Consider the following 27,084-nt stretch of genomic DNA (forward strand, 5'->3'; position numbering starts at 1 on the left):
AATAACAGAAATGTTTCACCATCTGCTGGGATCAAGGTCAGCAAATCTGTTTCAGCAGCACAGACAAGTGTATCTCTCAGAAGGTCCCTGTGTGTTCAGAACTACTAAGTGGGGCTAGAGCCAAGTTACTGAACCATTTCGGGGTTCTCCTCAGTCAGGACTGAGATAGGCAGGCATGACGTTTGAGGCACAAGTGGGCCTGACTTATTTTGGGTCTCTTAGTAGATAGTTCTGTTAGTAGGGCCAATGCCAAATGTGACTATAGCCAAATCCACAGGGGAACAGGATCATTTTTCGTTCTGGAGCCAGGACTGTGATTGGCATGCATGCCACCTGGGTAATGATATGCTCTATTAAAATGGCCATTCTAGACCTTGGGCTTCATCAGAGTTTCACCACCTTATACCTGAATCCCAAATCTCCTATAAAGATATTTTTTGTCACGGATGGCTGCAAATCATTGTTGCTGTGGAGAGATACGTGGAGAGATCTCCTATTCTGCCATCTAGCTGACATCACTGTCCCCAGAAAGACTTTTATTGAACTTCCTTGTTTAATTCATAGTCTTCTATAGATACTTTGGAAACCAGAATTCTGCATAAGGGCTTATAAACTTGCAAACTATTCACTTGTGTGTGTCTGTGCTCTCTGTTTAGCCTAAATTTGAAAACCTAGGGTTGGGAGTCAGTATGAGTGCTAGAATTATTATTAACATCTAAACAAAGGTCTGAGAACATTTCATAAACTGTTTGAAGAAGGTTTTTTCTCACATCCAAAATGAAGGAAAGATAAAAGCTAAAACTCATTGGATTATCAGGCCTTGAAGCTTTCTTGTCTCATAAAAGTAAGGAACTTGGTTCCTGATTCTGGCAGTTTTCAGAAGAAAGTTCATAGGTAACACTTTGAAGTATTGTTACAGGCAATATTTGTATTTGATGGTTGCGTCAAAACATAATTTCTGAGTACATATCTGACGTGCTACAGAACATCACCCCCATGGTGTTTTGGGTTCTTTTTGTTGCATAAGTGTATAAAAGAAGGCATAGAATTCCTCTTACTATATGCCTGTATTACTTTCTTAGATCTGGCATTACACAATTCTACAAACTAGGTGACATAAAACATCAGAAATTTATGGTTTCACAGTTGTGGAGGCTAGAAGTAAAGAAGTCAAGGTGTTGACAGGGAAGTGCTGTCACTAAAACAGATAAGAGGAAACAGTTTTTTGCTTATTCCTAGCTGCTGGTGGTTTTCCGGCAATTCTTGGCTTGGCTCACAGCTACCAGTCTCGGCCTCCATTGTCATATGACACCCTCTTGTGCGTCTGTGTCTCTGTGTCTCCTCTTCTCTTATTATAGAGACAATAGTTATATTGCATTGGAGACCTTCCTTACTCCCATATTACCTCATCTCAACATGACTTCAATAAACTGTTACTAAATAAGAGCACATTCTCCAGTACTAGATGTTAGGACTTCAAGAGAACTTTTCAGAGACACAATTGAACCAATAATAGTCCCCTAAACATAATTTTAAATTTCACCTTTAGCATTCAATTTTAGGTGATTTCCTTCACATTTCCCAAATTGAAATGGTTAGAAGAAATTATAGATATGTACATTTATGTACTGCCTAGTATTTCCAGCAGATAACAATGATTTTAACATCTAGGTATCTCAGAAGCTCTTTTCTAGCATCCCTCCTAATTTATATATATTTTTGTCTTTCTCTGTCCTTCATAAAAGGACAAACAATGCAAGAATACATTCCCAAATTATTGAATTTATCTGCAAATTGCTTCCAGGTGCTCCTATCACTTTCCATCTTCAAACTAAAGGAAAACAAAATTCAGTGTCACTGAAGAGCAAAATCATAAGGAACTCAAATGTTTTGTGTTTTTTCTCATTATCTGTCTGATGTGTTGCTTGTTTATAATTCTCCAGTTTGTATTTACTTATGCTTACCAGTTTATACGAATAGTTTAGTGTAAAACTCTTGTCCATTTTTAAATTTTCCAGTTGACAACATACTACCTGGATCACAATGTGCACTAAATAAGTGCTGATTAACTTCACCAAGAAATTACCAAGTATTTAAATTAACTTCAGGGTACCTAAAGTACCACATGACTGTCAGGATATATCAGTAAGGAACACATCAGAAGCATTTGTCATAAATACATAAAAGAAGCAGTTTAAAATCAGAGGGCTTCTGCTTATATTCTGTTTTCTTATTGTACATGTAGATGGTAATTCTAAGAAGTATGAAACTTACTTTTTTTGTAAAATCAATGTATGATGTTTAATTTACTTGACATTCCCTCACCTCATTCATTTTAAGAAATGCAAAGATAAATTTGACAGCAGCTAAAGCATCATCTAGACACATAAAGCAAATTGTTTCTTTTCCTGGTGTTCCACATTTCATGAGATCACAACAAGAACAAAGACAAAAATAAACTGGCTAGAAATAAATCCATATAACTCCAATGTCCTGTAATTTAAATATGGGCCATAAAATGTATTATAAATGGTATATCCATGCGTGGGTTTGTGTTGTCTATGTTTGGAGCCTCCAATAGTAGATAGTGTTACTTAGCTTTAGTGAAAATTAAAAAAAAATCAATTTAATGGGATCTGAATTAATAAAATTATATTATTACTTCCCTATTTTAATAAAGAGTTTTTCAGTTCATCGGATGAATATTTAGCATGTTGGATGAGGTAATGAAACTACATGAATAATATTCACTGCTTTCAATTGTGTGTTATGATTGTTTTTAGTTGTACATAATTGAAACTCAATTCAAGTAGCTTTTACCGAGAAAAGAATTTTCAGAAAACTGTACAATCAGGGAATGGCACTGGCCAATGGAATGGAGCAAAAAAAGGCCGAATAATGTCATTAGGCCTTGTTGTCTCTGTTTCTCTGTCTACCTGTATTTCTCAGGCTCGCTGGCTGTCTTTGTTTCTTGCTCTTTGTTCTTGTGATCTTCAGGAATATGGAAAATCAGCAAAATAAACAAAGTGATCTATGTGGCCCGATAATGCTTTAGCTGCTGTCAAATTCATCTTTACTTTCATTATAAGGAGCTTAATTGGCTATATTAAACATAGGTGTAATGTTAAACATTATATATTGAGTCTATAAAGAAGTAATATTTATTTCATACTCCTTAGAAGTACCATCCATATCTATAATAGGAACATGGAATAGAGGCAGAGGTCCTCTGAATTTAAACTGCTTTTTATAATATATTTATGATGAATGCTTTTGATTTGTTCTTTGCCACTATGTTTTTATATAGTTATGTGATACTTAAGGTATCCTTAAGTATTTTGGGAATCTAAAAGTGTTAATGAGATAATATCCAGAGAATGTATGTATCTTTACAAGATAGGAATGCTTGAGGAAAAAATATTATCTCAATCTGATGCTTCATATAAGATCTTAAAGAAGTACTCTGATTTGTTTAGCTTTATAGGCTTGTCACTTTACTGATCACTATGGTCTGTAGGAATATTGAATATAATGTCACTTGACCGATCACTATGGTCTGTAGGAATATTGAATATAACAGTTTTTCCATCTTGAATCAAGTGTGAACTCTTGTATCAGTGTATTTCAGAACTGTGATTGGTAATAAACCAGAACTTCATGGAGTAAAGGTTTCAGGAAGTGTCCTAAAGGGGGAAGTAGTAGGTAAAAGAAATAATGTGTCCAAAAATACAGCATATGTTCTTTACAGAGAACTAGTTAAACTGATGAATACATCACAGATCTAAAAACTTTAATTTAACTTTAAAATTACAAAGAATGAGAATTGTCGAAGTGCCGTCAGTTTGCATGTGATCAAATACTGTTGTGACAGCTGAGATACAGCTGAAGTAATTTTGCACTTCATATATTTATCTCTTCATTCAGGCATAGTTTATTTGCTTCTACAAGGTAGGTAAGAGTGGTCCTAATCTCAGCTTAGCTTATTTATTTTACACCAGTTTTTTATTTAAAAAACATTTGAACCTATAGAGTAGTGAAAAGAATGTTACAGCTAACACTTACTGATATGGTTTGACTGTGTCCCCACCCAAATCTCATGTTGAACTGTAATCCCCATAGTGCCCACATGGCTTATGGAGAGAAACCTGATGGGAAGTAATTGAATCTTGGGTGGGGGGGCGCAGTTTCCCCCATGCTGTTCTCATGATAGTGAGTCAATTTTCATGAGATCTGGTGGTTTTATAAGGGGGCTCCTCCCCCTTTGCTCAGCACTTCTCCTTCCTGCCACCTTGCGAAGAAGGTGCTTTGCTTCCCCTTTGCCTTCCACCATGATTGTAACTTTCCTGAAGCCTCCCCAGCCAGGCAGAAATGTGAGTCAATTAAACCTCTTTCCTTTGTAAATTACCCAGTCTCAGCCAGTTCTTTATAGCCGTATGAAAATGGACTGATACACCTACATACATGGGTAAACAACTGTTAACATTCACTCTCTTTTTCTCTCTCCTTAACCTTTCAAAAATAAACTGAGATATTATGATGTTTTATTGCAAAACACTTTAGTGAGAATTTCATAAGAATAAGGACATTTGTCTCTATGATCACAGCACCACTTTTTCATCTAGTAAAAAGTAACATTATATTCTCATAGAAGTAGAGAGTAGAATAGTGGTTACCAGATGCTGGGGAGAGGAGAGGAAGGAGGGATGGGCAGAAATTGGTCAATAGGCACAAAGTTATAGTTAGACTGGAGGAATACGTTATGGAGTTCTATAACACAGTAGAGTAACTATAACTAAAAACAATCTATTGTATATTTTAAGATATCTGGAAAATATGATCTTGAAACTTATCACAACAAGGAAATAAAAAAGGTTTGAGATGTTGGGCATGCTAACTACACTGATGTGAACATTATATACTGTATACCTGTATGGGAATATCACACTCTATGCGGTTAACATGTACAATTAATATATGTCTATTATAAGCAAAAAAGAAAAAAGGAACATTAACTCAATAATACAATTTAATACACAGTCTATATTATTTCCAAAACATTTACTTATTATTTTAAAATCTGAAATCCAATCAAAGTTAATGCATTTGATTTGTATGTTTTATTAGTTATTTTAAATCTGGATAGCTCCCTTATTTTTTTGGTTTTACTACCTGTAATTTTTTTTGGAGTTAATGCCAGTTATCTTGCAGGACATCCTACATTCTCTATTTATTAATTTGTTTCATTATTACTAGATTCAGCTAAAAACTTTTTTAAAAGAATATTACAAGAATGTTTTAGTCCATTCGTGATGCTACAACAAAAACCCACAGCTGAGCAGTGTATTTTAAAGAAGCAGACACTTATTTCTTAGAGTTCTGGAGGCTGGGAATTCCAAGATCAAGGCGTAGGCATTTGTTGTTTTGTGAAAACTCAGTCTCTGCTTCCAAGATGGTACCGTGTTGCTACATCCTCTGGAGGACAAAAATGCTGTGTTCTCACATGGTGGAAGGGATGGGATGGGAAAAAAAGGGACAAACTGTCTCTGAAACCTCTTTTATAAGGATATGAACCCATTCATAAGGGCAGAACCCTCATGATTTCATTGCTTCACAAAGAACCCAACTCTTAATGCAACCACAGCAGGGATTAAGTTTCAACATGAATTTTGGAGAGAGTATGTTCAAACCATAGCAGAGGGTAACGCTTGTATATTTTATTGCATCAATTCTGGACACATGTAATATCTAGCCTCCCAATATTCATGATGTCAAGTTTGATCACTTAATTAGGATGATGGCCAATAGATATTGTCAAAGTAGTCTTTTTTTTTTTCTCCTCCTTTTTGGAAAGTAGTTCTGTGAAGCTTGAGTTCTTCAATATGATTTTCTATTATGTCTTTTTTTTTCCTTTTTCTTTTCTTTCTTTCTTTTTTTTTTTTTTTTTTTGAGACACAGTCTCGCACCGTCACCTAGGCTAGAGTGCAGTGGTGCAATCTCGGCTCACTGTAACCTCTGCCTCCGAGATTCACATGATTCTCCTGCTTCAGCCTCTTGAGTTGCTGGGATTACAGGTGCACACCACCACACCTGGACATTTTTTTGTATTTTTAGTACAGATGGGGTTTCACTATGTTTACCAGACTGGTCTCGAACTCCTGACCTCATGATCCACCTACCTTGGCCTCCCAAAATGCTGGGAGTATAGGCGTGAGCCACCATGCCTGGCCAATTTTTTAAAAATTTCTTCTACATTTATTAGCTAAACTTTTTTGTAAATGAGATGTTTCTATTTTAATCTCTCTCTGTCCCTCTCTATTATTATTATTAATAATATTATCACTATTAATCTGTGGAATTTTTTATTTCCTGTGTTATGACTTATTTTCCTTATTTATTTTTATGCTCAAATTGTCTCATATTTGGTTTATAAAAGTTTCGTCTCATTAGCTGCTGGTTTCTTATTTTCAGGTACAAGGTATTCTAAACTCAATTTATATTTTCTCTGCCTAATCTAGAATTATCCACTTTGCCAAAGAGCTTGGTTTCTTTATTCTAATTTTTTTAATGAAACGATATTTAGAAATCACAATCTGGGGACTAGATATGTTTATTGATACTAAAGTGTGTCATTGTTTCCAAAACGTTTTAGTGAATAGATATAGAAAATACATTTTTACTAACTATAAACCCATATTGATATGTTGACGCACATTTGATTTTGCAGCATTTTTTCTTACCTCCATTCCACATTTGTGTTTACCTTCTTAATCAGTAAAAAGTGTTGTTTCCAAAAATATTAGTATATTTACTCATCGACTTTATTCTGCAAAACATAAAACATAATTTTGAATCACACCACAAATATTACAAATAAAAAAACTAGAAATCAATCTCAATATTTCTTTTAGACCTTTCTGAAGTTAGAACATATTTCTTGAGGTGTAAAGTGTTGAACAGTTATATAGAATAATAATTTGATCTTTGTTTTCATACTTTCAATTTGCTATAAAATTAAGTTTTATAATTTCTATTTGTAATCAATTTGGGGATTTCATTTTTCTTCCTACTTTTTTCATTTTCTACTTTGAATATACAAAGTATTTAAATTAATCAAAATTTAAAGCATTTAAAAAAGTATACCCAAAAAGTTACACTCTAATACCTATTCCCTCCATTCTATGTCCACCTACTCTCTCTAAGTAACATATTTCATTAATTTCTGGTTTATCTTTTCTATTTCTTTTTGCAAAAATAAGCATAAACATCACACATACACATACATGAATGTACTTATGTTATTTTCTCTTCTAGTTCACTAAAAAGTGCGCTGCTAAATGCATTCTTTCATTCGTTTCTTTTCTTATTTAACAATATACACTGAAAAACACTAATGTCAGTCTGTAGTGATCTTTATTTAGATTAAGTTTCACAGGACCCCTTTATGGGAATGCACCATACCTTTTTCAGCTCAATCTCTTACAAATGGCATGCCTGTGGTTTCCAATCATTTGCTTTTCCAAATAATTCCACAAGAAATAGTCTTGTGCATATATTGTTTCATATTTTTGGAAGTGTAGCTTCATAATAATTTCTTATAAGTACAATGTATTATAAGTTCTCGTAATTGCAATTCTTATAAGGTAAATACATTTGTAGTTTTGCTAGAAATCCATCAACTTCACTTAATAGTGGTTGTACTATTTTGCTCTCTAAAAAACAAAGATAGATTTTCAAAGATTTACATGTTTTCCAGAAATTTACCTAAAAATTTATTATTTAAAAATTTTTGCCAAACTGTTGCCAAAGGTAAAATAGCATCCATCTGAAGGTTTAATTTAAGTATCCTTCTATGAGTAAACTTGATTATCTTTTGACATATTTAAGTGGCATTTGCCTACTTTTTGCTGCAAAATCACATCCTTGGTAGATATTCTGGTCCTTTTTCCCCTTTATTTTTTTTCTGCAAAATCACATCCTTGGTAGATATTCTGGTCCTTTTTCCCCTTTATTTTTTTTCTTTTTAATTTTTATTAATTTTAGTATTACAGAAAAGTTATACAAATAACACAAAGTATTGCGGTATACCTTTCATCCACCTTTCCCCTAATATTAATGTCTCATATAACCATAGGACAACTGTTAAAACCAGTAAGAATGCTTTATCATACTATATATCATATTCGAATTTCATCAGTTTTTCCATTAATATCTTATTTTTGACAGGATTTTGTATGGATCACTTTGATTTTCAAAGCAGTTTAAATATCAGGGATCTTGATTGTTTTCCTGGAGTATGAATTTCCAATACATTCTCCCAATTTGTCATTTGTCTGTGACTTCTCTCTTTGGAACATAGTTCTTCCTTTAACTCCACTTTTCTTCTTTATGCCTGGCTCTGTGTCAGCTAGTTATGATGCTTTAATTCTCTATCATTGAACTCTCAGATGTTTTATTCGTAGCATTTATCAGCAGTTTGACTTTTACATTTACTTGCATTTTTGTTTTTTTGTTTCTTGCTGTCTTCCTCTCCCCTCAATTCTATAAGCCATGGATGGAGGAGCTGTGTTTATTTACCCCTATATAGCCAACTCCTGGAAGAGTACCTGCCACATTCTAAGTTTATCTATTCAGTTCATTGAATAGATAATCAAGAAACCATGTCAATGAAGGAAGCTTTGAAGAAGTAATAATATTGATTTAGAACAGAGAAAAGGAAACTGGAACATGCTAGGCATTTCCAAATATTAAAAAAGTGATCATGTAGAAAAATATAGATTTCCTGTATCTCACTCCAGAAACTAGCAAGGATAGAAAAATTCAGCTATTACTTTGAAAATTAAAAAAGGTTTTTCTAATTCCTTTTCTAAAATTAGAAAAAAGGCTATCTGACATTGGAAGTATCTTCTTAACCATGCAGTAGGTTCAAAGAGAGAATAGATTTTAGTCTGACAGAAAGGTTGAAGAAGAGTTTCATGCATAAAATTGGTTTGACTAAGTACATCCTACTAAGTTTATTTCCAGAGCTAGGATTGTATGAAATCATAAAAAGGAACTTTAAGAGTGAATGTCAATATAACCATTATTTTAGAACAAAGAAGTAATTCAGTATAAGCACAAATTAGTGAACTAATAATGGTGACATTTTAGCAACTTAACGGTTAAGTGGGACATATTTTGGGTAGAAAATATTTCTGGTTACCAAAAACTAACACTATATTTGTAATGTTTGTTTATTGCTACAGATGATGCTGAGTTGCATGAATCATACCCCAATCTAATGCACTTATTTAAAAGTTAAAGTATTTGCATCGGTCTTTTGTTTTTTGCAGATAAATCATATTCAATAAACATATTACTCTTGAATAGAGATTTTTATCTGTGAATTAATGAAATAAAGGTAAAGATTAAGTCCCAATGTCTAAAATGCACATTTCTACATTGAACATACCTCTAGGAACATGAGCAGGACCTGGAGTAAGTGAACTCACGTGCACTCTTAAAGAATGAGAAATTTATTTTAATGTTTAGTCTCAAGTTTCATGGAAGAGACTTTTAGGAAATAACATGGCTCACTAATTGTGCTGATTTTGCCACAGCATCCCAAGATATATTCCAAGATGTTTCATTCACGGACCAACCCATCCTGAACTCATATTTAACCATTAATCATGAGAAATCTAGCAACTATCTCTAATTAAGTGCTTATTTGAAGGATATAAGTACATTAAACCTAATATTAAAGTAAAGCACATATGGCGGGATGAACTGAAGTCTGGGGAGAGGCATGGAGGTGAATTATTAAATGGTCAAATATTGAAACCTAAAGGCTCTTTTGCATAAGGCTGGTTACCAGATTGGAAGGCCCAGACACACTTCAGGCTTTTTTAGAGCAGACATTCTGCATATCACCATATGCTCAAAGAAATTTTGCAGTTTTGTAATCTGTTCTACATTTCTTTCGTTCATTGTGTCTACAGCAGAGTGGGAGTTTTCAAATGCACCTGCACAGTTTGATGTTTACGAAAATGGCAATTACGATGATGTACCATTGAAATAAAGCTTTGCTGGATAGAAATTAAAAAGTGAAAACAATGATCTGGTAAAAACTATTATTTGTCAGGCATTCCATTCATCAAAATTGCAATTAATTTCTTCCTTTCCATCATCATTGTGGTTGAAACAAAGGCCGGTAATGTCACATCTGGTTACAGATTTAGAAAGAGAACACTTTCTTCTTTCACCAAGCTCTGTAAGTATGCTGTTTACATTGTTAGATGAGATAGTTAAAATTCCCTGGTGCTCAATGTTTTATATTTATTGTGATTAGACTCTAGAGAATTTGCAACCTAAGTATGGAAGGAGTGTTTGATTAAGAACGAATGCTTTAAAACAGCCTCTCTTGCTTTGAAATGTCTGTGTTATCACTATAACTTGAAAAAATAATGTCAGTGCATTGTTAGCATTCACGTTACACTTAATATGAAATCATGACTACCTTTTTGTACATGAACTGCAAAGTTTGCTAGGGTTAGTACTCGTCTCATCATCTTACTGGCCACTCAACATTTTGTTCAGCATGCATCACCTTCCTGTGTAAGTTCTTTCATGTTCCCTTCCCTTTCTTGCCTTTCTACCCTTTACTTTTTCCTCCTTCTTTTCCTCCAGACACTACCACTAGTGTCAGTTTACAAGGAATATGGCTTTAAATACGGTCCTTCTGTCCTAGCTTACTGTTAGATTTTATGTTCATGGTGACTCCTTCACTCTCTGTTTCCTCTTGATAATTTTTTCAAATAGGCAACTGTGTTTATTTGATAGGACTGCCATAAAAAAGTACCACAGACTGTGGGCTTATCAAGAGAACTTCATTTCCTTACAGTTCTGGAGGTTAGACATCTGAGATCTAGGTGTCAGCAGGATTGGTTTCCTCTGAGACTTTTCGCCCTGGTTTATAGATGGCCTTCTTCTCTTTGTGTCTTCACATGGTCTTCCCTCTGTGCAAGTCTGTGTCTTAATTCTTTCCTCTTGTAGGGACACTAGTCATAGTGGGTTAGGACCTGTCCGAATGGCCTTACTTTAACTTAATTACCTCTTTAAAGATTACATTTCCAAATGCAGTGTTATTCTGAAATACTGGGGGCTAGGACTTCAACACATGAATTTGGGGTGAAGAGAGGGTGACACAAATATCTGTTAGCAACACTATTCAGATGCCTCAGCATCATTCCACTTGATCCTCACCTTTCACTGTAGGATCTTTCTTTGAATTTACCATTCAGCATATTCTTGGTATGTTGCTTTCATTATTCCTCAAATACTGCTCAGCCAAGTCTTATGTCAAGTGTAGACCTCAGACCCAAAATACATGGTCTTGATTATTATGGATTTCAAGAACTTATTAAGTACATTTTGTCTACCAAGTTATGTTCTAGGTAATGGGGATGCAACAGTAAAGAGTGTTTACAGTGATCCCAGACAGACAGTGTTCCTACCGATATGAACTTATAGTCATTTCAGCAGGAGACAGAAACTAAAGGAATACATAAAAACAGTATTTGTCAAATTGTACAAAATAATTATGAAGGCAATAAATGGTATTTTATAAATATAACTTTGGTTAGGGAGAGGCGATGTGAAAACTTTAAATAGTTTCTTGGAAAGGCATTTCTGAAGATTGACCTTTGAGCTAAAATATGAAAGATGAAAGTGAGCTAGCAAAATTTTGGGAAAAGAAATTCACCAGAGGAGAGAGTAGCAAGAGCAAAGGTCCAAATGCACCAAAAGGTTGGTGTGTTCCAAGAACAGAAAGCAGGTCAGTGTGGCCAGAACGCACACAAAGGAGTAATGAATGAGATGTTGGAGAGAGGTAACAGTCCTGGATTCTGCAGAACCTTATAAGCTTTGATGAGGAGTGTGGCTTCTGATCAAAAGCCTCTCTACCACCTTGGTTTCTACACACAACTTTTAGCATCCTCCTAGGTTGATACTTTTCTTAGAATTACTTTCGTTCAGTCTCTCTTAGAAATGCATCATTGGAAATAATTCCACAACAAAAACAGAATGTGGTAACCCTTTTTTATTTCTGTATTGCTGATGAAACTCATGCTTTCAAGATTAATACCATCATTATATTAAACTTTCTCAGTTCACTATTTAGCTTTATCTGTCCATGTCACTTGCAACATCCCATACACTTCTCTGTATGGTGCTAGTTTTACATAACTGTCAAAAGCCTTTTTTTCATAAATGAATCAAGTAATCTCGACATTTACTAATTGCCCACAATATGTTAGACACATTTATAGGAAATTAGAATGCAAAGTTGGACATAAGATGATTTCTCCATCAAGGAGTTTACAGTAGCAAGGGAACAGCCAGACATTAAAGCAAAAACAAACACAAAAAATTTAAGGTGATAAGTGTGACAAAATATTCTATTACCACAGAGGATTACCCTAAACAGGCAAGGGGTTCAGAATAGCAGTCAAAGAGTGGAGGTAGAGATGCCCAAGGTTTTTAAAAATTATTATTAAAATACTGTTAATTAGCCAATTAAGAGAAAACACAATTTTGGGGGATAAAGCAGAATTGGCCACATAATGTGTCTGAGTTATTTTCTTTAGATAAATGTATGATTAAAAATACCAGATTTAGGGTGCCACATTGCATTGGCTGTCATTGGCTGTTAGATTGTTCACCTCAGTCAGTTTCATGAAACTACTGCACAGATCTCAACAATCTATTGCATCCTATTGTGTACCAAAAGGCAGTTTTGTTATTTATAACACAGACCTACATCTCCAAGAAAGATTAAAAATAGTGGTATAGGCTGGGCGCAGTGGCTTACACCTGTAATCCTAGCACTTTGGGAGGCCAAGGTGGGCAGATTACTTGAGGTCAGGAGTTTGAGACCAGCCTGGTCAACATGGTGAAACGCTGTCTCTACTAAAAATACAAAAAAAAATTAGCCAGGCGTGGTGGTGGGCACCGGAAATCTCAGCTACTCAGGTGGCTAAGGCAGAAAAATTGCTTTAACCCTGGGAGGTGGAGGTTGCAGTGAGCCAAGATCATACCACTGCACTCCAGCCTGGGCGACAGAACGAGACTGTGTCAAAAAAAAAAAAAAAAAAGGTGGTACAATAAGGCTGCGACATACTTTTCTCAAGTCCTGTGTTAAGCAATTTGGGTCTAATCTGGTGGCAATACAGGGTGGAGAACTAGACTCCCCTATCTTGTGGCTGGGTCATCACTAGAGTGCTGTCCAATCCACATTTTTCAACGTAGCTTGCCACCTTATCAGTATTCTGCCAGCTGGAAAGGGAAAAGGCGATAGAGTGTGTGTCTTCTCTGTCAGGTTAGTAAACAGAAGTTGCAAACCTCACTTCCACTCATTTCGCTGGCCAAATTTTAGTCCTATAACTAACTACAAATGCTAGGGAAGCTGTGAAATATAATCTCTATTCAGGCTGGCCAAGTGTTAAATGAAGTGGTTGAAGATGAGTATTGAAATTGAGCTGACTCTACCATTGTAGCAGAGTGTAAGGGTATTTTAGAAAGCTAGGTCTGAATTTCTGATCTTTTGACAATGGACAAGATGTTATTCATTTTAGGTCTTTGATATTGTATTAGTCTGTTCTCAGACTAATAAAGATATATCCGAGACTGGGTAATTGACAAAGAAAAAGAGGTTTCATGGATTCACAGTCCCACATGGCTGGGGAGGCATTACAATCATGGCAGAAGGTGAAAGGCACGTCTTACATGGCAGCAGGCAAGAGAAAGACTGAGAGTCCAGTGAAGGGTGTTTCCCCTTATAAAACCATCAGATCTCGTGAGACTTATTCACTCCCATGAGAATAGGATGGGGGAAACCACCCCCATGATTCAGTTATCTCTCACTGGGTCTCTCCCACGACACATGGGAATTATTGGAGCTACAATTCACAGTGAGATTTGGGTAGGGGCATAGAGCCAAACCATATCAGATATTATCTCCAAATTACATATTATAATATCACCTTTTATGATTGCTCTAAGACATCAAAAACATAACAGAGATTTTGTCACATGAAAAGCCCTCAGGAAATATTACTCTGATTTTTAAAAATTAAACTATTAATATTAATTCCACAGAGCATACATCCATCTTTTTTGGACTTGAATTCCCCTTCCTTATTGCATTGGCTGTCAATAGTTTACAAATATACACATATTAGAAAAATCACTTTATCCTTTTATGATTTTGTTTCTTCCTCTGTAAAAATAAAGGACCCATATTAGAATGTTAATAAATACCCTTTTAACTTCAAAAATCAATTGCTCTATCATACACTTATTTTAGAAGAGTAGCAAATATTTAATGGCTATTACAATTTCTTGTTACCTGACAAGCCCATTTTGAAGTGAATACTTAAATTTCTTCTATTAGGAAGTATAGTAAGCCTCCTTACTATATGTTATACACACAAGTTTCACTACAGCAAAATAATCCTACTATTTCTACTTTTTTATGTGTTTGCCACAGAGCACGTACAGTTGGTTATGCACACAGTGAATTCTCTGAGCTTCCAGAACGTGTAAAATTAATATTTTACATTTTGCAATAGTGGAAAGAGCAGTTTGGAGTCTAAAGAGCTTAGCTTGAGTCCCTCAAATATATTACTTGCATCCGTATGCTATTAAGAAAGTTATTTTGACTTTCTGTGTATTCATTTATGTAATTGGAATATGGATATAAAAATTTTGCCTGCCTGATTTTGAAATTTAAGGGAAATAATCTATGGGAATGACTGTAAATCATAGAGAACTGAAGAAAATAAGGGATAGTTATAATCTGAAATTTCAATGAGTAGTCAGCCTATGACAACTTTGCTTGAGATTTCTAGTGAGATTTGAGACACTGAATTGTCATGCCATCTCCCTTGCCTTTTTTCTTGCAGGGTAATAAGGATACTGCTGTATTAGTAATTGTTTTCTTCATATGTTCTTTTAAACACCTACATATTGGTACCTCTTTTTTCTACATATATGAGTTTTTCTCACAATTACTGAAACATATTTTCTCTAATCACTGAGGTTGTTTCCATAAACAATGACCAAAACATTGAAGTCCCAGTGAGATCAGGGAGTCTGGAATTCTATGGCTGTTACTGGTGCTGATGCTAGTCTGTGCTCTCCTTCCTGATGTGGAAAATGTTGTGCTTGTAGATGATGATGCTGGCTTACACTTCACGCAGCTTAAATCTAACTTAGGAGATGTAGCCTTAGTTGCAGAATTAAATTCATGTAATTAGGTCATAATTTAAGTCAGTTTGTTTCTCCTTTTCTGCTTCCTTGGTTGTAAACTTTGATTAAGAATCAATGCTGCCTGGCCAGGCACGGTGGCTCATGCCTGTAATCCAAGCACTTTGGGAGGCCGAGGCGGGTGGATCATGGGGTCAGGAGTCCAAGACTAACCTGGCCAAGATGGTGAAGCCCCATCTCTACTAAAAATACAAAAATTAGCTGGACATGGTGGTGGGTGCCTGTGATCCCAGCTACTAGGGAGGCTGAGGCAGAGAACTGGTTGAACCTGGAGGTGGAGGTTGCACAGTGAGCTGAGATCGCGCCACAGCACTCCAGTCTAGGCCACAAAGGGAGAATTGGTCTCACAAAAAAAAAAAAAAAAAAAAAAAGAATCACTGCTGCCTGTCTACAAAACTCTGAATCAATCCTGTGTTGCTTTAAGAAGGTAAGAGTGGTCTTTAGAAATAAATTACTGCTGGTAGATAATGCAATCATGAGTGTACATGGACTTTTAGAGTTCACTGATTCCCTAAACATAGAAAATTTGTATAAAGAAGCACAGATATAACATTTTTACTTTTTTTATTTATGCTTTTGCTGGTTCTATTTAATATCTCTTTTTTGCTTGTATTATATTGGATTTTAAAACTGAGCCATCACTCTCTAAAATTCAAATTTAAAAAATACATTTTTACAAGAGGAAAACTCACTTGAAATTTTATGTTATTAGCTAGGTTGAGAGACTTTGCCACGCGCCTTATTTAGGTATTTCTGAAGGTAGTGTTTCCCCACAAAAGAAATTCTTTAGGTATCAGTTGGAGCGTTTTAATCTCTCTTTTTCCCCATTAGAAGTAAGCCGATGACATATGTACAAGTGTAAGTTGACCCTTCTCCAAGGCTCATTATTTCTTTCTTAATGCTTGGAAATTATGATCTTAATGGCTTTCTTGCTGCACTTAAATGATTCTTCATATCCTACCTGCTTCTGTCCAATTCTTTATAAAGAGAAAAAGTATTTTAGGACATTCATAGATATGCACGCAGTGATTCTCCATTAGTAGAGACTGCTAGTGTGAAGAACTGTAGTTTAAGAATATTATGCCGATCAGCCAAAGAGCACCACTCAAGCTAATGGAGTCTTTATTTCCTGTAATCACTATTCTACCCTTTGCATATGAGCAAAGGACAAAGTGGCAAAGAACTACTTTAGAAAAAAAAAGAATAGGTAAGAAGAAACGAAAAGAAAAATAATTTTCTCAGAGATTTCTTGGTATGTGAGACTTCTGATATTGTGATATCCTGTCAAAATTTCCTCTTGCAGTAGTGTTGTTCTGTTTTACACTGGGATGCTTATACACTGAAGAAATTTAATGTCAGCATTAGAAGCTTTTTTTCATATAACCCCAAAAGTACACAAATAAAAAGAAGCCTCAATAAAATGGAATAAAAGTGTTTCTGTTTGTTTGTTTGTTTGCTCTGTTTCAGAAATCAGAAGGCTTCACAAAAATACATAAAAGTGGGCTGGGTACGGTGGCTCACGCCTGTAATCCCAGCACTTTGGGAGGCCGAGGCGGGCAGATCACGAGGTCAGGAGACCATCCTGGCTAACACGGTGAAACCCCGTCTCTACTAAAAATATAAAAAATTAGCCGGGCATGGTGGCAGGTGCCTGTAGTCCCAGCTACTTGGGAGGCTGAGGCAGGAGAATGGCGTGAACCCAGGAGGTGGAGCTGGCAGTGAGCTGAGACCGCGCCACTGCACTCCAGTATGGGCAACAGAGTGAGACTCCGTCTCAAAAAAAAAAAAAAAAAAAAAAAAACATACATATATATATATATGAATTTAGGAAAAGGAAACAATAATATACTAAACATATTTTTGCATGAGAGAAGTCTATTTTAAATGTAATAAAACTGCCAGTTAAGCAATTTCATAAGTCATTCAAAAACTTGCCTCAGAGAAATGCAACCAATTTTATGTATGTGTATATATGTAATTTTTAGTTTCATAATAGTTATGTTGCAATTATAGTTTATAAATAACCATCAAATATAGTATCAATTGATGTTAATTTAATCCATTTTACAACTGAGAAAATGCAGCTTTAGAAAAGTTCAATCTTTTTAAAGTTACATGCCAATAGGTATGGGCTGGGAGATCTGAATCTAATAACTTTCCTTTGCAAAACTTAATAATTTAAATATAGTTTAAAATTTTTCAAATATTTATCCTTGTTCATTAATAATCTTCCACATTAATTTAGAATTTTTGTTTCATTTTCCATGTAAAATATTTGTTCTATAAATACTTTTTGATTAAAAAATCTGTTCAGAAAATAGTTTTAGAATATTCTTTTGCCGAAGCAATTTTTTAAAAGTTGCAGCTTGGGCAAGGAGTCTTTACCAATCAAAGCTACCGATGGCAGTGGCAGCCCATCTAAAGTGGCTGCTGTTGTGGCGCCAGCTGCAGTGGGGTACAGCGGCAGGCCGTGGGTCCTCAGGTGCAGATGCCTAGGCAGGCAGGCCCTGGAACTTACCCCTGGGAGCCACCGCTATGGGGCCAGGGGGGCATCACAGTTGGGTGTGAGGGAGAGGATAGAGAGGGGCTCCGAGGCAGCGTAGGGCCCAGTGCTTTCACACAGAGTGCTAGGGCTGGGCAGAGATGTGGAGCTGAGGCTTTGCTTGAGGTGCCTGCAGGGAGAAGTAGGAGTGGCGCTTCGAGGACCTGACCAGCGATGCAGCCACCGCACCCACCCGGCTGATGGCACCAAGTTCCTGAGCCTTGAAAAGAGTCTCTCTGTGTGGCCATCTGAGGTCGTATCCTCAGGATCCACCCCGCATCACGGTGACCACCAAGTCTGACATTCTCAAGAGCTGGGCCTGGAGCCCACGATCGACGCCAGAGAGGTGCGTGAGCCAGGCCAGGGTGAGCCCTAGACCTCTCCTGAGTGCTGGGGCCACAGAAAAAACTTGCAGTGGCCTCACTCCTGCCCAGGGTGCCATCCAGGACCAGTGAAGACCTGGAGCACCTGCCCCATGCTACAAGGAGGCAGCAGCCAAGGCTGGTGCTCCACGGAGACAGCGGAAGCTGGAGACAAGCAAGAGCCCCGCCCCTTCCAAGCCGGCCAGGCAGGAGCTCCCACTCAGCTGCTGCTGTGGACCCAGACATCCCTGCACTCTCGGGGCCCAGGAAGGTGCCCCTTTCCCCTGCAGGTTTGAAAGTGCCTGCTCCTAATACCTGGCTTCTCCCCACTGTTGGTGCCTGCTCCGATCTTGAAGCAAAGTTAGGGCTGAGCCTGGGTGATGTTGCAGCCTGACTGTCTGTGCACATGCTAAGGGCAGCACTGACACACCAGCCCCCTGCCACTTCGGCCCCCTCTGGACTTGGGGACAAACAAGCACAGGAGGGAGGCCAAGGGGGTGCTGAGGACAGCCCAGTGCTGGCCTGCAGGTACCCTTTGGCATGAACAGCCTGTGCACCGTGAACAGCCACAGGAGGCAGATCAGCTCCTGGGCTGAAGAGAGTGGGTCCCCGGTGAAGTCCTGCCTTCGAGCTGGGAAAGGCCTGAAGCCTGGGTGCTGGGCCACTAGTCCAGCTGACCAGAGGGGGAACTTGTGGTGCTTTCCTTGGGCCTGCCCTTTGGCAGCCCATGGACCAATCAGCACACACTTCCTCCCCTCTGAGGCCCATAAAAATCCTGGAGTCAGCCAGATTGAGGAGAGGGTAGAGAGACAACAGGATCACCAGCTGCAGAGAGGAGCTACCCTCTTTGCTGAGAGCTGAACACTCATCCAGACAACCTGCCTAGCAGAAAGGAACTATACTCTCTGCTAAAAATTGAGCTACCCTCTCTGCTAAGAGCTGAACATTCACTGGGACACCCTGTCTAGGGAGAGGAGCTACCCACTGTGGGTCTCCTCTGAGCTCTTCTATCACTCAAGAAAACTCTTTGTCTTGCTCACCCTCCACTCATCTGTGTATGCATTCTCCCTGGATGTAGGACAAGAACTCAGGACCTGCAGAATAGCGAGGCTACATGTGCTGTAACACAGAGTTAAAACATGCCACTTGCTCACCACGTTGTGGATAAAGAGGAGAGAAGAGCTTCCACCTTTCTGGGAGGAGCCCAGACCTGGGAGCTCCATGAGCCAGGGCTGTGACTCCCTCTTTGGGGTTGTGTGGTTCCTGGAGTCCCCAAGTTTCCAGGCATCACCACACTCCCTGGTGCCAGCTGTGGAAGCTTCTTGCTTCCTGACTATGCCTGGTCCAGCTGTGGCCTCACAGGAGCTGGTGCCCATGCTGGCATCTGGAGCTGCCCCCCCAATGGCAGCAGCTGGCATGCCTGGCTTTGTTCAGTGGCCGGACCCCACACTCGCTCACACACTGCTCACCACTCCGCACCTGGCTCGCCCTTGGCAGTGTGAGATCCAGGCTGGTAGGGCAAGCCAACCAAAGCCTGCCAGGCAGAGTGGACAGAATGAGCCCAGCAGGCCAGGGCAAAACTTGGGCAAAGGCATCACTGGTCACAGAGGTTTCCAGCTGGTGAAGTGACACTCCAAGGATCCCATAACACTACTTGTGAAATTTTCCACGGGGATGAGGAAGAGAGGGTTGTTTGATTTTCTTTTGAATCAAGGGAATAGTTATTGGCTATTGGTTAGTTTTCATAGGAAGAAAAATTACTCCATATGCTTATTTTTTTTTTATCCTTTTTGCCTTGTTTTTCCCATAGCACACTAGGAAATAGAGATGATCTAAGATGGCTGATACAAAGTAAATTATTCAGCAGAAGAAACTACCCTCAAGGTCAGACAGAGGGTATTATCTTGTCAAACCTATACAATGAACAGTGAGAGAAAGAAACTTAGAAAGTTTGAATTACTGGCTGGGCAGCGGGAGCTCATGCCTGTAATCCCAGAACTGGGAGGCCGAGGCGGGTGGATCACAAGGTCAGTAGATAAGATCATCCTGTCTCTACTAAAAAAAATCCAAAAAAAAAAAAAAAACAACAATTAGCTGAGCGTGGTGGCGGGTACCTGTAGTCCCAGCTACTGGGGAGGCTGAAGCAGGGGAATGGCAGGAACCCGGGAGGCGGAGCTTGCAGTGAGCCGATCGTGCCACTGCACTCCACCCTGGGCGACAGAGTGAGACTCTGTCTAAAAAAAAAAAGGAAGTTTGAATTGCTTCCTTAATTCCCTAGTGACTCAACCCCAGCACTTTGCAGGCTACTTACATATAGAGTTGTAAGAAGGAGATTGCTCTTTTCACATATGTATACATGTATCTGTATGCATATAAATAGGCCTTCATTCATTTGTAACTCGATATCCTAAAGGTTGAGTATTGCTAGGAATTACATGACACTAAATTTTTGAAAGTCACTTATCCGTTTCAGAAGATATATAATAGAAGTCTGTTTTCAAGATGTATAAAAATATTTCACTGAAATTCTTCTGTATGGACAAATTGGTAGATACCAGAGCTCTGTTAAAAATATTAAAATTATACACATTGTACTTTAAAATATTTTCTGTAATTTTTTTTCAGTCATGTTATATGTTCAAGCAATTTAATTGCTCCTTTTTATAAACATTTGTGCTTTTTGTCTTTACAAAAAAGGAAAGCTCAGGAACAGCCATAGTTGAATGTCACATCCAATAATCATATTCCTTATAAATGAGACAATGAATCTTTGAGAACTGAGGTAACTACTCTCACTTATTGACAGATTTACTTAAATGCCGAGATTCCTAAGGAGAAATATCAAAGGGTGATCAGACTGGCCTTAGAAAACATTACCATGTGTTTTGTAGAAGAAATAGTTTTGTGGTTTTAATGAGTACCATACAGGCTAAGGGTAGATTTGCCTTATTCTTCTTCCTAAAATCTTAAGGGTGAGTTGAATTATAATGAATCACCTGCTGTATATCATAACTGGTGGCTGCTGATGTGTAATTTATACAGCCATACTTTTGGTTTAAGCTGCATTATTACCTTATTTGTCCTTGTCTAAATTTATATTTCAAGTATTTGATTGAAACTGAAGATGATATATATTGTGCCATTAAGTTCCATGCTTAGCTGACAAGTCATTTCACATAGCACTACAAGGCAAAGAAAATGTACTTTAGTAGAGATATCATTGGCTTTTTATGGAGACAAAACAGGTAAAAATTTAAGCTCTAATATTTCGTACATGTAAATTTGTGAGCAACTTATTTAACCTCTATAATCTCAGTTTTCTCATCTATACATATGAAAACAATATTTTCTTCACTCAGTACTAAATCAAATACTATATTAAAAATTTTTGATTCATACACTTTTAACCCAGAATAAGTAATATAAAGATTGGCTTTTATTTTCCTTCTATTATATTCCCTTCAGCTCCTCCTTTTGACTTATTTACGTGATGTGATTGTCATTTGTTCTTGGGAATACACTGTTCTTTTGGTTGTTTCTTGTATACATATATATGCAAAAGTCCAATCTCTCTTTGGTCTCTGCCATTGTCAAATAAATAAGAGAGTTTGTTCTTTCCTGCAATTGTGAACTGAGCAGATAGAAATTGACCATTTGGTAGATCCCAGTAATGTGACCCAAGGCACCTGAGGATCAGGGTCGGGCTCATATATATGACTGAATTTATGTTTCGCTTGGACAAATACAGTGGGAGGAGACAGGCAGCATTCAAATCACTTCCTAGCTCCAGTTTTAGGAAGAGTTACCTGAGTAAAATGTGCCTGACTCATTAAAACATGGCCATTCAACAATGGCCACATGATTTGAATAGAAATCCGAATAACAGGATTTCTTCTAACTCATAGGTGTTACAGTAATAGCATACACCACATGTCTGATTTCCTTATTTAATAATGGATATTATTCTCAGTTCATAGGAAAGCAAACTGGGACTCAAAGAGGTTTAACAGTGTTTTATTTAAAATCAAATGAATGGTAGAACTGAAATTTAAATGAGTAGCTGTCCACAACGCCTATTGTCTTAGTCCATCTGGGCTGTGATAGCACATTATCATGGACTAGATGGCTTATAAACAACAGAAATTTATTTTTCATAGTTGTGGAGCCTGAGGAGTCCAAGATCATGATGCTGTTAGATTCAGTGTCTGGTCAGGGCCCACGTTCTTGTTCATAGATGGCACCTTCTAGCTGTGTCCTCACGTGGTGGAAGGGTCAAGGCAGCACTTTGGGGCCTCTTTTACAAGCGCACTAATCCAATTCATGAGGACTCTCCCCTCATGACCTAGTCACTTCCCAAAGGCTCTACCTCCTAGTGCCATCGTACTAGTGATTAGGTTTCATCGATGATTTTGCAAGGCACAATCATTCAGACTGAAATACTTCTAGTAATCATCACAAGTTAGTGGTGACCACAGGTCTTTGAATGAAAGAATCTCTGTCACTTTTCACTGGCTTTAGAAGTAAAGAACATGGCAGATTTGAGAATTCCTTCAAAATTCGCAATTCCTAGAAGCTCTGTTGTTTTCCGAACTATCGAAATTATTTTCTGTCTTTTTTGCTTTAGTTCAAATACTATTTTTCACTGAATGATGTATGAATGTGTAGCAACTTAATCAAATTGCCTAGAATTGGAGAAGAAAAAATATCCCCATCATATTTTGTTCTTCTATGAATAACATTTGACAAGTAAAAATGCTATATAAACAATAGTTAATGGAGAGTGTTTGGCTTTCACACTTCATTCTCCTTCTGGAGATATAAATCCTCACAGGAGGAAACACGGCATTTTATTTATTATGATCCTGAAGAAAATGAAATAAATAAAAAATAGTATTGGGGCTGGGGGTAAGATTGATAGGAAATTACACTGAAATGTTAAATATTCTGTTAATGATGGATGGATTTGTCTTCTCTACTGTCAAAATTGTTGAAGCTGCAAGGCTTTTAGAGGCAAGAGGTAAAGAGGATATAAATGCATTAGAATTTAGAGTATGGCTTACTAGATGGATTTATGTGCAACACAGGTGAAGTCATATTTTCAGAAATAAAACTATATAGATATGCGATCAATGTAAATGGTATTATATCTTATTTTCTTTTCTATCACTACAAAGCTCTTTTGTCACTCGAGTTTGACATGTAGTTTTCAATAATTTAATTTCCAACCAGTATCCAGATTAATTAAAATGTAAGTTAGATGCTGTTACTTTATCGTTATCTCTTTACAGTCTCCTAAAATAAAGATTCTAAACCGCAATAATATTGACTTTTTAGTCCAGATAATTCTTTGTTGTGAAGAACGATCCCGTGTCTTGTAAAATATTTAGCAGCATCCCTGGCTTCTATTCACTAGATGCCAGTAACACCTTTCCCTCCTAGTTGTAGCAACTAAAAATGTGTCCGCACTGCCAAATTTCCCTGGGGAGGCAAAATTGTTACCCAGCTGAGAACCATTGCACCAAAGACACTATATTGAATTCAAAAGAACCTTCACACTCTTTATCTGAGTCTACAAAACCCCACAATAATCTACCCATATTCAACTTTCCATACATTGTATCAGATAATATTCTTCTATTCTTAATATTTTTCATGCATACTTACCTTCTTTCTGTGCTTCCAAATTTCCAAGTTTATTCCCAACTTACCAGCCTTTAAATAGGCTCTTCTCTTAACTTGCATGGCTCTTAAGATTTTCATGCAACTAGCTGTTCATGCTTGGTATCAGCTGCCACTTCCTCAGGACCTTCCTTATTTCCTCCACTTAAAATAGCCACTTTCTTTTTCTATTGCATCACCTTGTGTTATACTTTTCACAGAGCTTATTACTGTGTTTTGCAATTTATGTACTTTCAAAAAACTCCTCTTCCACTGGAATTTAAGGTATACAGTGATTTGATTTGTTCAACACATTTTTATTAAACAAAGTATTATTCTAAACATGAAGACTATAGTATGAAAATATCAGACACATGCATTTCAATGAATTCATGAGCTATAAAATCAATTACAATTTAATCAGAAAAAAGCTTGATTTGATTAGGACTGATATAAGAGGTAGGATAAAGATTTATCAACCTGTGTCAAAGGTGATGCTTATTAAAATTATTTAATTACTATTAAGATAATTAGCTTAAATGTTATCTATTGGAATAATATGACAATGAATGGAATAGGACTTGATAATAAAAGAGAATGAACCGTATGAAAACGAGTAAATAAAACACTCTCTACATTCTCCAGGTAGCTCTACGTAGCTCCTAACTTCTCCAGAGATAGCTGCTTTCCCCTCACTCTTTCCATTGCAGTACTACAGCTCTACTGTAAGAATTTACATGTTTACTCCACTTAGTTACATGTTTCTTGGGGAAAGAATCATGGTTTTTCATCGGAATATCTCCAGTATTTTTCACAGTCTTGGTACAAACAGGCCACCAACACATATTTCCCTGTTGACTCTCTGGTGAATGCATACTATATGTGCATTGATTGCTTTGTTTACAAATCTTAGTTTACTTATTTGACCATTATTTACAGGTTATTTGATAATCATCAAGCACTGTTCCAAGAATGAAGACTTCAGAATTAGGTATGTTTTGCCTTTCCTTTCTTCTGTCTTCTTTTTCATTTTCATGAAAAAAAAAAATGCTCAAAGAATTTTTTAAAAGATAAGAATACTTAACTGACTGGGCTTCACTGTTTAAGCTTTGCTTTTTTTAATTTCAAAGCCTGCTACTCAGTCAATGAAATTAATGATGAGGAAATTGAGAATCAATGAAAGGAAATACATTCTCTGCTTTATGTGTAGTCAGGCAATAGAGTACTCTGACACAGATGAGGTCAAGTCACATAATGTGGTTGGATATGAAAATAGAAGAGATAGCTTTATCTTCATTCATAGCACTTGTAGTTATTACTCTATTGATCAAACATAGGGAAAATTTATCTTTTGCTTCTAGGCATATTGATATGTTGATTGTCTGCAAAGATAAATGTGCCATATTTTGATCTTCTGGGAATTTATGTTTCATTGTGAAAACACAGGAGGGCTCATGTGTAGGATTTATTCTGGTGCTTCCAGAAAACGTTTAAATCAGACACTTAAACTGAACTTGTATGGCAAATAAAATTATTCAAATCTCATTCTCTGAGACTTTAAAAAATAAGCAATGAAACAATTATTAAAGTAAAAATGAACAGAGAGTTAAACTTATAGTAAATATCCCTTACATAAAATACCAATGGATTGATAGAAAAAGAGAGAAGAGTGCTTACTAAGTATTAATTCTGCATTAGACACAGTTTAAGGGGTCTTATCTAGTTATCCTAATGATTCTAGGAAATGATAAACAAAAATATTAATTGAAATAAAATTATGTGTTAACAAATACTACATGTTCTGTGTATTGGTATATAATTTGATATTCAAAATAATGCAAGAAATCATTATTTTTATTAAAGATTAATAATGGTGACTTGTATGAGACCAGTGAAAAACCTTATAGCTCTCTGATAACTAAGCATATGTTTAAGCCCCTTACCACCATATTGCCAAAGAGAAAATTGAAGCTCATAAAAGACAAACAATTTAGTTACGGTGTGTCACAGTAAAACAGGAGGAGAGAAAATTTTGCGAATCTCTGGAATATGCTCCTTAGAGTAAAATGACTATTGCTTTCTTATCTTTTATTTAGAAGCTGCCCTGGGCAATTGCTTTACCACAAAAATGATTTTATTTGAACATTTCAGGTGTGCTTTTAACAGAAAAAGGTTTACTTGGAAAAATGAAATAATTTGAGAGTAAATTTGAATTTAAATATTATCCTGCAAATACTCTAATATTTGCAGAATAATTAGAGCAGAATTCTGCAAAAAGATTCATCTGTATTTCATCTCTGTATTCATTCTAGTGTCCCAAAGGCTTTATTTAAGGTAGTCCTAAGCATCAGGAAACAGGATTGTGTATTGAGAAACAGTAGCATGTTGGGTAACAGGCACATGTACAGCATTGAATGGGAGAAGTATTTAATGGGAATTATCAGTAAATCACTTTTCTAATTTCAAGTTTACACAATGAATGGAAGCAAATTAGTAATATGCTCGAGAAAAATATCCAGACATAAGTAATTACATAGAATGTGAGGCTTAAATTTATTTATATAACTTGTTAACATGTATTTGTTCAGATAAATATTTATTGAACTTCTTCTAGGTGCGGAACACTGTTTCAAATGCTGAGTTTAAGACAGAATTCCTGCTCTCATATAGTTTACAGTGTAGTTGGAGAGACCAATATTTATCAAATAATTGAATAACTTAAAATATACAAATATAAATTGGGTTTAGTTTTAAGAAAATATAAGGAACAGGATGAAATATAACAGGAAAAAAACCCTAACCCAGAGGATCAGGAAGGGCTTTCCTGAGAAAGTGGGTTTTGACTTGAGTGGTGAAAAATCTGTATGGAAAGCGGATGTGGGATAAGAATATGGGCAGTACATTCAGGGAAGAAAGAAAACACATTCAAAGTGACTGAGAAGGAAAGAGATAAAATTTGAGAGGCTGGTGAAAGAATAGGGATTGGAGAGAGAAGTTGTAAATGAAACTCCCTTTCTGGCCACAAGCACCCGCAATCTCAATCTCTTACAATAATACATATTTACTTATCTATCTGACCTGAGTGCTACAGATTGGCTGTAGCTTTACTGGCTCTTGCTTGGTTCTCCTGGGCCATTCTAGGATTAAGCTTGCCTTCGGTTTGCTCTACTTGGCTTTTTTATTTTGGTACATAGTTACCCTGGCTGTTCTTATGGTCCA

The 27,084-nt window shown here is 36.7% G+C and overlaps 1 long non-coding RNA gene across 1 annotated transcript in view; it reads left to right on the plus strand.

Moving 5' to 3' along the window:
* The window catches only part of LOC123568777 (uncharacterized), a 486,926-nt gene that overhangs the window by 146,616 nt on the left and 313,226 nt on the right, over positions 1–27,084 (plus strand). The window contains exon 2 of the long non-coding RNA XR_010581240.2: positions 24,805–24,856. This is a non-coding gene — a long non-coding RNA (uncharacterized lncRNA). The remainder of the gene's footprint in view (positions 1–24,804; positions 24,857–27,084) is intronic.

Source organism: Macaca fascicularis, chromosome 14 (assembly GCF_037993035.2).
Source record: "Macaca fascicularis isolate 582-1 chromosome 14, T2T-MFA8v1.1".
NCBI lineage: Eukaryota > Metazoa > Chordata > Mammalia > Primates > Cercopithecidae > Macaca > Macaca fascicularis.